Raw genomic sequence first — 13,943 nt, 5'->3', positions numbered from 1 at the left:
TGAGTGTGTGAGTGTCTGTGTGTGTGAGTGAGTGAGTGAGTGTTTGTGTCTGTGTGTGAGTGTGTGTGAGTGTCTGTGAGTGTCTGTGTCTGTGTCTGAGTGAGTGTGTGAGTGTCTGTGTGAGTGTGAGTGTCTGTGAGTGTGTGTGTGTGTGTGTGTGTACACAAGGGCGTGTGATGCGTTAGTGCAGCAGTGTTGGAGTAGTAGTGCTTGTAGTTAGCAGCATGCTTGTCACTTTCTGCTTTCAGCTGCTGCCACCGGATAGCCCTTTGTTCATCAGGGGCGAAAAGAGGAGCCGAGTGTGTAAGTCTCCTCAGCCGGTGTGTGAGTGTGTGTCTGTCTGTGTGTGTGTGTGTGTGAGTGTCTGTGTGAGTGTCTGTGAGTGAGTGAGTGAGTGTGTGAGTGTCTGTGTGTGAGTGTGTGTCTGTGTCTGTGTGTGTGTGTGTGTGTGTGTGTGTGTGTGATCACTCCTCTGTTTACCGTGGTGTTTGTCGTGTAGACGTCTGCTCATCTCAACAGTCAAATGTTCCCAGCATTCATGCGGCGTTTAACTTTCTGACCGAGTAAACAAGCTGCTCTTCTTGCTGTTAAACGTAGAAAATCTAGTGAAGTGCATGTTGGGTGTTTTGCATAGTTTGTGAAGTTTTATTGTTGTTGTTGTTGTTGTTAGGCAGTGTTAGTTTAGCATTGAGATACTCTTATAGTTTTTACTAGCATTTTTAATCAGTTTATTTTAATTTAGTTCCAATTTTTATTTTATTTTTTTCAAGTAACAATTTGGTTTTATTTTTAGTCTCAGTTTTAGTTAACTATAATAATCTTGTTGTGTTCTGGTCATTTTGACGCGGAGAGGATTTTCTTTTTCCAGAAAATTCTAGTTCATGTTATTGAGAACTTACTGACACATGTTATAAAAACTTCCCCCAAAAACTTTTAAGAATTTTTGTACTTTTGGGAGGATTTTCCCACCTTACACTTGTGATGTTCCCAGTCAAAAACACCAGCCTAGGATTCATAATTGCTGATGAATTTCTTGTCATGCTATCGTTATCAAAAACTGAATTCCATCTTTTTATCCACTTGTTTTCTTGATCTGATCTTTTGCACCGTTTTTGAGCCAAAATGATCCACAAATAATGCTTTCTTCACTCAAGAACGGAGGAGCGTGAGTTCAGATCCATCAGCTCCAGAAAGAAACACAAAACCTGCATGTGCTCATCGAAAGAAAACCAGTCGATAAAAAGACTGAATCCAAGATTTGGTGAAAATGGAACATACATAAGCGATTTATAAGCGGTTTTCAAATGGACGGTCATTTTTGGCTAAATACACCAACACAAGGGTTCAGTCTAAGTTTGTACGTTTTTCTTTGTTTCCACGAACTTAATAAAACTCTGTGTTTAAGTTAGAAAAAGTTAATTTAAGAGCGAGATGAAGTTCATAATCAGCTGTTTCGTGTATGAGCTTCTGTCTTCATTTATGACTGATATATTACACTGGACATCAAGGATCTTTTCAACACTATCAGACTGTTTTCTTCACACATCTCCAGTGTGATTTGGTTTTTATTTTCTTGTGTTTCTGGCTGTTTCGGATCTGATCTGGCCTTCACAAATGCGTGTGTGTTTCTCAAGCTCTGTGGTTTGCCTCGTTTTATAGGTTAAATCCTACTTTCTTTGTTCCATTTCATCTGAGGTTTTGCTTTTTGCGTCAGAAGTCATGAATCAGACGGTGTGTTTATCATCATCATCTCTTTATATAATTCTGCACATGCAGTGCTGAATATTCCTCTTCAAGACACGAAGACAGACAGGAGAGAGAACTTGTTTGTAGAGTTAGTTGATGTTTGTTGCTCGTGTTCATTTAAACCTTATAGATTCACATTGACTCAGAAATACGGCATTTACGTCCTTATGTCATCCAAACCTTTAAACACAAGTTCATTTAGAGAAAGATGTGAAAGAGCCACGAAACAGATTCCTAACAGTCCGGATGACTCGTGTGATGCAGTTAAAGCATTCAAGTTTCATTACATCACTGAGTCGAACTCGAGAACTGAATCGGTCTGATTTGTGTGTGAGTGAATCATTTAGGCGGGTTTGTGAATCAACTGATTCAGAACGATCTGACTTGTTGATTCACTGTTTCGCTCATAAAGCATCATAGGAGTCATTTGGACTGCTGTTACGATTCTTTTTATGGAGCTTCAGTCTGTGTTCGTTGTAACTGAATAAAGAGCACATTCTCTAAAATTTCTCCTTTCCACGGGAGAAAGAAAATCAGACGGGTTTGGACTGACAAGAAGGTGTTTAAATGTTTTTTGTGCCTTTACTCTGGTTCTGGAGGTTTGGTTGAGTCAGAATGTGTGTTTTTCGGAGGAATCGTGCGTCTGAAGGATGAAACCGCAGAGAATGACTGACTCACACCACAGCGTTTCCATTGTTTGAGACTGAATGGGAGGAAAGCGAAGCACAGGTTTGAGATTTTTAGAGTCTCTGTACGTCTGACTTTATTTTAATGATGCCTCAAATCCGCTGAATGAAATCCAGCTCTCTTTTCTTCCTCATTTTGAGCTGCTGGTTCCAAAAATAGTGTCTGTTTTGCTGTTTCACGTCACACTTTCTCACTAGATACGCTGCATTTTGTAGCTTTTTCTTTGCTTTCGAGAGTCGTTTGTGCAGTGAAGAATCAGCAGAGAAACACATGATTCCTGTCTGAATCGGATCTGTTCGGTTCTCTGGTTATTTTCACACGCGTGACAGTATTTTATGCATAATCCTGATTTTTAAGTTAAATGATACATTTTGAATCTTGTGTTATTTTGATAAGTGCATTAAAGCTGATATGTAAATTTTGATATGTAAAATTGAATATGAAAGACAGCATTTTTGGTCATATGTTGATGTCAGCTTTGGCTCTGTGACTCTTTATTTAAAGCTCTTTGTGAATAATTCACGTTTAAACACGCTTCATTTAGTGCTGTTTTAATATCATTGATATACTATTACAGCTCTTATGAATATTTTGAATTAGTTTATTTTTATACATTCCATTTTCAGTTTACTTTTAGTTTTTAGTAATTTTCTTGTGTGCTTTTGTCATTTTTTTAAATGTCTATATAGTTTTTATTAATTTTATTTCAGTTTTAGGTTTTAGTACATCAGCTTAAACTAAACGAAAATGAGAAATGTTAAAGTTTAAATTTATATTTAAATAAATGATTGTTTATTTTGAGGGTCTTAAAGCATTTGCAAAGTTTCATTCCCTTACTTTTTTTTTTTAATATATATATTTTTATGTATCTCTTTATGTATCTTGGATCTTTTTATCTAAGATGACTTAAAATTTCTTAAAATAAGACGAAACAAGCATTAAAATAAAATAAAAACATCTAAAGTTAAGATAGAATTAAGATTTTTTTTATATAGTATTTAAAAAGTGTGTATAAATAATACAAGTCTGAATATTTATAAAAATATATAAATACATATAAACTATATACAATTCATAGTTATATATTATAGAAAAATATATAAGTAATTATAAAATATTTTAATAATATTTATATTTTAGGGAATATTTATAATTAATTTTTTAAAATTCCACACTGAACAACCAGGATTCTCACAGTCTTGGGAAAACTAATTTTAAAAGTCTGATTTCTAAATCTTGATTATTAATTGCATTAATAAAATATTACTTGGGTATTTTTGTAATGAATACATATTTTTCCGAGTAAAAATCCTCATCCAGTCAATCATGAGAGACTGGAAAAGTCTTGTGAATTAATTTGTTGAAATGAGCAGAAACCCTGAAGAACATTCAGCTCTTGATGATGATGATGGTGATGAAGATGTGTTTCATGTGTTTACACCGTCATAAACTCACTGGATCTGTTCGTCATCATCATGAGTGCTGACAGGATCACTGTGCCTCGCGTCAGGCTGTTATTCCCCAGAGTCTCGCCTCAGGGACTTTCTGAAGGGCTTCGATCAGATCCTGCAGCTCCTGTAAACACGGTCTTCATCTGGACTGGAGTGATTGTGAAGATTAGACCTCCTTCATGTTCATGCTTGATTTGTTTTTCCCACAGATGTCAGAAGCAGGTTTTGCTGTTATCTTGCTGTTAATTTCCTAAGAAGTGTTGCTCAGTTACACACCAGTGATCCTGTTCAGAGACTGTTATTCATTTTTTGAATTAGTATTTGTGTTTATATTTTCATTTTAATATTTCAGAATTTTTTTTGTAGTTTTTTTTTTGCCGATATAATTGTATTATCTTTTGAATTAGTTTTTGTTTATATTTTCTATTTAATTTTTTTTGTAGTTTTTAAATGTCTGTACAGTTTTTTAATTTTTTTTAAAATGAGTTTTTGTTTATATTTTCATTTTAATATTTTAGAATTTTTTAGTAGTTTTTGTCTGTATCGTTTTTTAAATTTTTTTAAAATTAGTTTTTGTTTATATTTTCTATTTAAATTAAATTTTTTACATTTTGCAGTCATTTTTAAATGTCTATGTAGTTTTTATTAAAATATAAACAAAAAAACTAATTTTAAAGTTGTAGAATTTTAGTAGTTTTTAAGTCTATTTTTAAAATACATTTTTGACTTAGTTTTGTTTATATTTTCTATTTTAATTTTTAGTAGTTTTTAAATGTCTACAGTTTTATTAATTTTTAATTAGTTTTGTTTATTTTAATTTTAAAGTTTTAGAATTTGTAGTAGTTTTTATTTTTTCAATTAGTTTTTGTTTATATTTTCTATTTTTAATTTAATTTTTGTACATTTTGTAGTCATTTTTAAATGTAGTTTTTATTACAATATAAACAAAAACAAAAAAACTAATTTTAAAGTTGTAGAATTTTAGTCGTTTTTAATGTCTATTTTTTAAATACATTTTTGAATGAGTTTTGTTTATATTTTAATTTAAATTTTAAAATTTGACTTTTTTTGTAGTTTTTTTAAAAACTTTGTTTATATGTTTTTTATTAATTATTTCATTTTTAGTTTTAGTTATTTTAGTACTTCAAGAGAAACTAAATGAAAATGAGTAATATTGCCTTGTCAACTAGATAAAATAAAGTAAATTTTTTAAATATTAAATTTTATGTAAACCTTTATTTTATTTCAAGTATTTTTTTTAGTGGATTTAGTTGTTTGTGCCGCGTCTGTCTGACGTCCTCTGGTGTTTTCTGTTGCACTGATGGGTGGATGTGCATGGTCTCTCTCAGGTCCTGTAGGTGTTGTCGGGGCAGATGCTGGTGATCGGGGATCGGGGGGGGACTGCGGACCTCAGCCGGTCAGTTCATTCATATGATGCTCATTCTGTTCCATCGATGGATCTTTGATGCTTGTTTTTCTTCTCCTCTTTGAACGTTCAGATGTTCTAGCTCACATTATGAAATATTAACAGCCATCAGAACGCATTCAGTGCAGCCAGAGATCATGTTCGTTTAGTGAGGAGAGTTGCTGAAAGATTAATTAAAGTAAATGGCTTTGTGTAATTATCGAATCGTAAAGCCTGTGATTTATTTAAGTAATTTATTTAAGTTTTTTTCAGAATGAAGCATCTGTTAATAACGTTGGATGCTGTAAATGTGCATATAAATATGTACATAAATATGGATTTGGATTTTGCGCTGTTAATGTTTGAAATAAAAAAATAATAATTATAATAATAATCAAAGTAAAACTGAAGTAATTATATGCAAAGACAATTTTTTTTCAGAGTGGATTATCTGTTATTAATGTTGGTTATGAATATGTACATAAACATAAATGTGTAAATATATAAGTATAAATATAAATTTGTTGTCAACAAAACAGAAACGTCCCTGCTGTTTTCCACCACAAAAAAAGCTTAATAAAATCTGGTTTAACATTTTAAAATAAAAAATTAAAGTAAAAATATATAGTAGATGTGCTATAAAATAATAATTACTATTTATTAAATACTCTATTTTAATTTTACACTACAATAGTAATATTTCTTATTTTATTTATATTATTATTATTAATATTAATATAAAAAAATATATTCCCAAATATTATTAAATATAAATGATTCAAAAATAAAAATGATTTATAAATTTAGTATTACAGTAGTCATATATTTTGTATTTTGTTTAATATAATAATAATCATTATTGTTTAATATAATAATAATAATAATAATGTCGGCACTGATAGCGTCCCACTTCACTTCCTGTCCTTTTGAAATAAAGGCATAAAATGTCAAAAATAAATCTTAAAAAAAAATAAAAAAAATAATAATAAATAAAACATTATAAGAAATAGTCATATATATGTATTTTTATTGATGTATGATTTTTGGGTGAAATTGTGCTGCAAACCTGGAGCTTTTTTTAGGATTTAAAATAATCACTTTTTTTTATTAGAAAAATCTTAATTATTTTATTTCTTTATTTATTTTAACCCAAATTTTTCATCTTCACTAGTTGCCCAACAACAACCATCTAGTTGTCATCTAGACATCTAACTGACCTCTGACCTTCCGTGACTCCCAGAACAGACCGATGAATCTTTCTGCTTCCTCTCAGGAGCGACCGAAAGACGAAGCCACGAAGATGAAGAATAAAGTCTCTACTTCACAAGGTGGAAATCAGAGTCTTCTTACATGCTTCTATAAAAGTGGCGATGAGTTTTGCTTCATTATTCGTGTTTCATAGATGTTTCTTGAACAGCAAAGCTGGTTTGAGCAGACAGAAACGGTTGGTGTTTGCGTGTGTTTTCCGCAGCGGTGAGCGGCAAGAAGAAGCCGTGGTCCTGGGATCAGTATCTGGAGGACGAGCGATCTCAAGCCGCTCCTCTGCAGCTCTTCACTGAGGTACAGATGATTCGAAGTGTGAAAAACCTGAAGCAATCATGCATTTTACAATTAAACAGCAACTTGTATGTGCTTCCATTCGTTTTTCATAATAAATAAACTTAAAGGTGACATATCATGAGAATCGGACTTTTCCAGGTTGTAAGTGCTATAATCAGGTCTCCGGTGCATCTACCAACCAAGGAAACGTGAAAAAGATTAACCCAGTAACTTTGTTTTGGGAACCCTTTTTCTGCAAGCGTCTGAGAAAACGAGCGCGTCGGATTTCGCTCCCTTGTTGACGCGACACATTCTGGGGACACCAGAGACTTATATTACATATTGTAAAAAGGGGCATAATAGGTCTCCTTTAAGTGTAGAAAAATTAAAACGGACAACACAGAATTTGAGCCATATTATTGTTAAAATTGTAATAAATTATTAAAATTTTTAAAGTTTTATGAGTTCATTATTTTTGTGTTATTACAATTCAATTAAAACATTAATTCGAAAAATAAAACTGATTTTATAGGGCCCTAAAAATGTAGTTAATTAATAATTAGTAATTCATTTTTTGTTAAATTGTGTATGTTTCATTATTTCCATTAATTAGACATGCTTTTTGATTACTAAAACTTAATTTAACCTATAAAATGGAATCCAGAAAATTTAAAATGGGGAAATAATTGAATTTCATAGGCCCCTGTTATTGTGTAAAAATGTAATAAATTATTAAATTGCTAATGTGTAATGAATTCGGTTTATTAGACATGCTTTTAGATTATTAGAATGTAATTAAACAATTAAAACAATGCAGAAAAATTAAAACAGAAAGCAGAATTTGGGAAAAATAAAACTAGTTTTTTAATACAGCCCTAAAAATAAAACTTTTAATTAATTGATGTTAAATTGTATACATTTCATGATTTCAAGTAGACAGGTTTTTGATTTGCTAAATTTTAATTTAACCATTAAAACTGAATTCAGAAATACTAAAAATGGAATTTGGGGGAAAAAATTAAACTTGATTTCATAGTGGCCTACAAATGTAATTTTTGCTGAGCTTTTAATAAATTGTTAAATTGCATATGTTTTATGATATACATTTTTTGGACAAGCTTTTTGATTGCTAAAATTTAATTTAACCATTAAAATGGAATCCAGAAAAATTAAACCAGAGATGAAACAATGACTTGATGAAGAGAGAAACATTAGAGATGTCATCTGATCATCATTTGCTGTCCTGTGCTGGAAAAAAAGAGCTAGAAATATCGGGTCCAGTTTCTGTCTTGTTTTCCAGCACAAATATCTAAACATCCTTAAATCAAGATGCATTTACTGGTGCTGTGAAATCCTGAGAAATTCATCAACATCAAAAACTAAGCTGAATTCAAATGTAAAACAGGTTGATTTTTCTGACCCCATTGACAGATATTTTTGCTTTTTTAATTATAAAATCACTTCCTTTTGTTTATTTCTCAGGAATTAAGACTTCTGTCATTTTGCTTCTCCAGGAAATGTGCCTTGATTTAAGAATATTTAGATATTTGTGCTGAAAAACAAGACCGAAGTACCGAGGAAGAACTGCACTTTTTGCACTGATGAGTTGTATTGAATATGTGGTCAAAATCCTGTAGTTGAAAAGTTAACGTGCTGGAATGAATGTTATTAATGCATTTTTGTGAGATGTTTAAAGAAATAGTTCACCCACAAATGTACTCGCCTTCAGTCATTCCGAGATCAGGATGAGTTTGTTTCTTGATCAGGTTTGTAGAAATGCAGCACTGCATCAGTGTCTCAGCAATGGATGCTCTGCAGTGAATGGGTGCCGTCAGAATGAGAGTCCAAACAGCTGATAAAAACATCACAATAATCCACAAGTAATCCACAGCACTCCAGTCCATCAGTTAACATCTGGAGAAGACAAAAGCTGAGACTACTCCAGCATTAAGACGTTTTTAACTCAAATACGAGTCCATAACTCTTCCTCCAGTGAAAAAGTGTTCTGGTGTGAATCAGGAGAGAAATCTGCACAGATCAAGCACTGTTTAAAGAGCTCTAAGCACATATGTGGCTGGATTTTGATGTGAGAGACAACAGGAGATGCACTTTTTCACTGGAGGAAGCGTTATTATGGATTATGGACTCGTATTTGAGTTAAAAACGTCTTAATGCTGGATTAGTTTCAGCTTTTGTCTTCTCCAGATGTTAACTGATGGACTGGAGTGCTGTGGATTACTTGTGGATTATTGTGATGTTTTTATCAGCTGTTTGGACTCTCATTCTGACGGCACCCATTCACTGCAGAGCATCCATTGCTGAGACACTGATGCAGTGCTACATTTCTACAAACCTGATGAAGACACACACTCATCCTGATCTCGGATGATCTGAGGGTGGTTTTCAGCACATTTTCATTTGTGACTGAACTATTCCTTTAAGTTATTTTCAGTTGCATTGATGCGTAACATGAATATTTTGAATACGTGAATACATGAACCGATCAAATTTATTCCTTCAATACAATGCAAGTAATTTAGGATAAAAGCATCTGCCAAATGCATAAATGGTATGTGGGCTGAATGTTAAAGAGAGTTTTGGAAACCCAGTGTTGTAGATGGTTCTGTATTAAGTCGTTCAGCAGCAGATGTGGTTGACTCCAGCAGCTGCCAGCGTCTGTGTCTCTTGTCCTGCGCTCGGCGTCTCTCAAGTCGGTGTCCTCCTGAAGGGACGTGATGGGACATGTGGATTACTTGTGGATTATTGTGATGTTTTTATCAGCTGTTTGGACTCTCATTCTGACGGCACCCATTCACTGCAGAGCATCCATTGCTGAGACACTGATGCAGTGCTACATTTCTACAAACCTGATGAAGACACACACTCATCCTGATCTCGGATGATCTGAGGGTGGTTTTCAGCACATTTTCATTTGTGACTGAACTATTCCTTTAAGTTATTTTCAGTTGCTTTGATGCGTAACATGAATATTTTGAATACATGTGAATACATGAACCGATCAAATTTATTCCTTCAATGCAATGCAAGTAATTTAGGATAAAAGCATCTGCCAAATGCATAAATGGTATGTGGGCTGAATGTTAAAGAGAGTTTTGGAAACCCAGTGTTGTAGATGGTTCTGTATTAAGTCGTTCAGCAGCAGCAGCAGATGTGGTTGACTCCAGCAGCTGCCAGCGTCTGTGTCTCTTGTCCTGCGCTCGGCGTCTCTCAAGCCGGTTTCCTCTTGAAGGGACGTGATGGGACACCTGCTCCCCTCGGAAACACGGGAGGCGGTTGCCATGGCAACTCCCGAGCCCAGCGCGTCTCCGTGAAGCTGTTCGGTGGTTCTCCAGGTCTCTGAACGCTTGCGTTTGCTCTTCTAGTTCCAGGCGTTTCCCGACAGCAGGAATGGCTTTAAGGCGGGGATGAGGCTGGAAGGCATCGACCCGCTGCATCCGTCCATGTTCTGCGTGCTGTCTGTGGCCGAGGTCAGGAAGACTCGCGTTACTGCACTTACTCACTGTTGTCTTGACATTAAGCACTTTTAAAGATTTGCACACTTGATGTTTTTATGTATAATGCATTAGAAAGATATTCATAATGTACGTTGTAATGCATTATAGCTTTTCAAAAATAATTGCAACCACAGTTAAAATGCATTGGTCGTTTGTCATGTTTTTTAATGCATTATACTTTCTATGAATAGATATGTGTTATAATGTATTATAACAGCTATTCATAGGATCATACAATGCATTATAAGGTGTAATTAATGCATTAAAATGACTAAAAAAAGACTTTTAAGTATAGTGTTACCAAGATTTTAACTTGCAGTAAATGCATTAAAATACTTTCACACTTTTATATTTAATGCATTATAAAAGTAATTTTAATGCATTAATTACTCCTTGTAATGCATCTTATTGTAACCGCAATTATAATACCTATTTATTCATTGTTGCACCTTGAGAAAATTAAATGCATTAAACCGATTTGCATAAAAAAAGGCATTTTAACCTGTTATAATTATTTATGAAAAGATATATTTCATTACAACATGCATTATACATATAATGATGCATTTTATTTTTGGTTGCAATTACTTATGAAAAGATTTAATGCATCACAGTGTACATTATGAAGACCTTTCTTGGTGTTTCCAGTGCTTTTATAATGCATTATATACAGTATAAATGCTTAGAGTAAAGTATTATTCAGATTTTTAATAACACACATTTCTGCATAAAACAATGTAGAAATGTATAAAAATGAATTGCATTAAATTTAAATTGATAATTTGACCTGATAAATGTGTGTTTTTGTGCTTATTTAGAGTGTTGCAGGTTAGTTTAGCAGCATATTAAAGCGTCTGAGATTCCTGTCGTTGTTGTTGAAGGTGATTGGCTTCCGTCTGCGGCTGCATATCGATGGTTACTCCGAGTGCTATAACTTCTGGGTAAACGCTGACTCTCCTGACATCAAACCAGCAGGATGGTGCGAGTCGACGGCCCACAAACTCCATCCGGCCAAAGGTGCGTTAGTTCTGAATCATCATCCTGTGCCTAAGTCCAGTGTAATAAATACGTCTTCTGTCACATTGAGAAGAATAGATCAAATCCAGGAGATTGTGCTTATGGATGAATATCATAAAAGCAGTCTAGATGATGTCTGGATTTACCACACAATGACAAGGGAAAAAAAATATGTATGAGGTTTAAATTTAATTGAATTTAATAAAAAAAATAAAAAAAAACGGTTAACGCAATATATAATATAACGCAATAAACATCTCGTCATTTTGTCATTTCAGGTAGATTGGTCTTGTTTTAAAGGTATTTAGATGTTTTTCTGGAAAACAAAACATTACAGCATTTGTTGTATGAATATTATTTTTAAAATTATTTTTATTTATTTATTTGAATTATTATTTATTGTTATTGTTAACTAAAACAAACTGTTGAAAATAATTAACTGAAATGAAGCTGAAAAAATTAAAAACTTAAATTAGAAATATTCCTTTGGCAAATAATTGAAATAAATGTAAAAATAAATTTAAATGTAAGAGTTTAATTAAAATGACTAAAATTACCAAAGCTGAAATAAAATAAAGATAAATAGAAACATAAAAAAAGAGTAAAAATAAAAAAGCAACAAAATGACTAAAACTTAAATTAAAATGTAAAAAAAGTAGATTTTCTTGTCACTTTGCTTTCAGGCGAAGCAAATGTGTTCAGAATTTTTTTTCTGGAAAACAAATCATTGTAGTGTTTTTCGTACATTCTTCAGTTTATTCAGATTTAAATAAAAACCTCTTGTTATTTTTATTTTATTTGTATTGTTTATCACTTTATGTAATACTGTAAATCAAACTGTTGCAGTAATGGGAATAACTGAAGCAGAGTGCCAAGCTTCTTATTATTCCTTCTGTCTTTCTTTAGATTTTAAGGTGAAACGTGACCTGCATTAGGCTTGCCGCGATAGACGGTGCTGACGGTGATACGTCGAGCTGACTGACAAGAAGAGTGAGGTGAGACAGACAAGACGATCGCGGATGATTTAGTTTCGAAACTAGATGCAAAAGCAACTGTTTGGCGATATTTTGGATTTTGAAAAGCCTGTTGACTCTTGCCGTTTATCTAAGGTGATTTTGGAAGTTTTTTTAAACATTCGTTTCTTATTTAATTGGTTCCACAGTGTTTGCTGATTTTTACTTTATTTAAACTTTGTGTCATTTATTTATTTTATTTGATATCAAGGTGTATGCCGTGCCTCCAAGCTTTCTTACTCATTTGCTAATAAACGTTCTACGTTTATTTATTTGGTTATATATTATACATGTTTACTTATTTCCAGTTTTGTATAGGCTACCTATTTAAACTTTATGTAAGTTATTTGTTATTTTATATTAGGCATAGCCTGCCCTATAGCATGGTGTATTTTTATTTGTTTTGTTAATAAAAGTTCTATGTTTTATATATAGGCTAAAGTGAGTTTGACGTTGTATTTTGTTGTTGCATTCAAGCAATTGACGCCGTATTGCCGCTAATTCGAAAGTGAAAGTAAAATGCGCACGGTGCTTTTAAGCTATTTAAAACAAAGGAAAGCGAGGAAAAGAGGGAAAATTCAAACGAACTAAAAACGAACAATTGCTTTACTCCGAATTGACGCTATTTGAAAGTGAAAGTAAAATGCACACGCCGCTTTTGCAAGGTATTTAAAAGCGAAGGAAAGAGAGGAAAACAGGGAACACCCCCACGGTGATACCGGTATTACCGGTGTTGTCACACGTCGATTAACCGGTGGGAAAATTTCCTCACCGTCACAACCCTAACCTGCATGTGTTGAGTGTCGTCATCTTTCTGGTTTTTCATTTTGTGTGGTCAGGTTACAAGCCGGACGAGTTTAACTGGGAGAAATATCTGGAGGCCTGTAACTCTCAAGCCGCTCCAAAGAACCTCTTCAGATCCCAAAGCAGCGTGAGTCCGTCATTAACGCGGCTTTATTGAGGCTCGTCTGAACACTTGGAGAGTCGAGATGTTGTGAATGTCACTAACAAGCGTCTTTCTGCTCTCGCAGGAGTCGAGCGGCTCTGTGTTTGAGGTGGGCATGAAGCTGGAGGCGGTGGATCGTAAGAACCCGTGTCTGGTGTGTGTGGCCTCTGTAGCCGACATCGTGGACGAACGCTTCCTAGTGCACTTCGACAACTGGGACGACACCTACGACTACTGGTGAGGAGCATTAACTAACCCGTCACAGTCATGCTAGTTAAACACACAGGACACGCTGCTGCGTAACATGCCGCCTTTATACGGTTATAATGGAAAACGCCACAGTAATCCACACATATACCACGGTGTTCTTTGAAGCACATTGCTGTAGAAAGAAAATATCACGGTGCATAAAATGTTAACAGCATTACATGAGTCACATATATTTGTGTGTGTGTACACATATAATATAAAATAATATATGTGTCAAAGATGAAAAAGGGTTTAAGCATAAAAATAATAAGTGTAATACTGCTTTAAATTGTTGTTGTTTTTCCCCAAATTTTTTTTAAAGTTTTCTGTTTTTAATTGCAATTTTGTTTTTGTTTTTCTGAGCAAAAAAGAAAT

General features: G+C 33.6%; 1 pseudogene; it reads left to right on the top strand.

Annotated features, from left to right (window-relative positions):
• Positions 1 to 47: 47 nt before the first annotated feature.
• Positions 48 to 13,943, top strand: part of LOC107729940 (lethal(3)malignant brain tumor-like protein 4) — a 58,021-nt pseudogene continuing 44,125 nt past the window's right edge.

This window comes from Sinocyclocheilus rhinocerous, unplaced genomic scaffold (assembly GCF_001515625.1).
Source record: "Sinocyclocheilus rhinocerous isolate Xijiao unplaced genomic scaffold, SAMN03320098_v1.1 scaffold2835, whole genome shotgun sequence".
NCBI lineage: Eukaryota > Metazoa > Chordata > Actinopteri > Cypriniformes > Cyprinidae > Sinocyclocheilus > Sinocyclocheilus rhinocerous.
The sequence above is the reverse complement of the archived record's forward strand: the minus strand, read 5'-3'. Positions and strand labels throughout refer to the sequence as shown.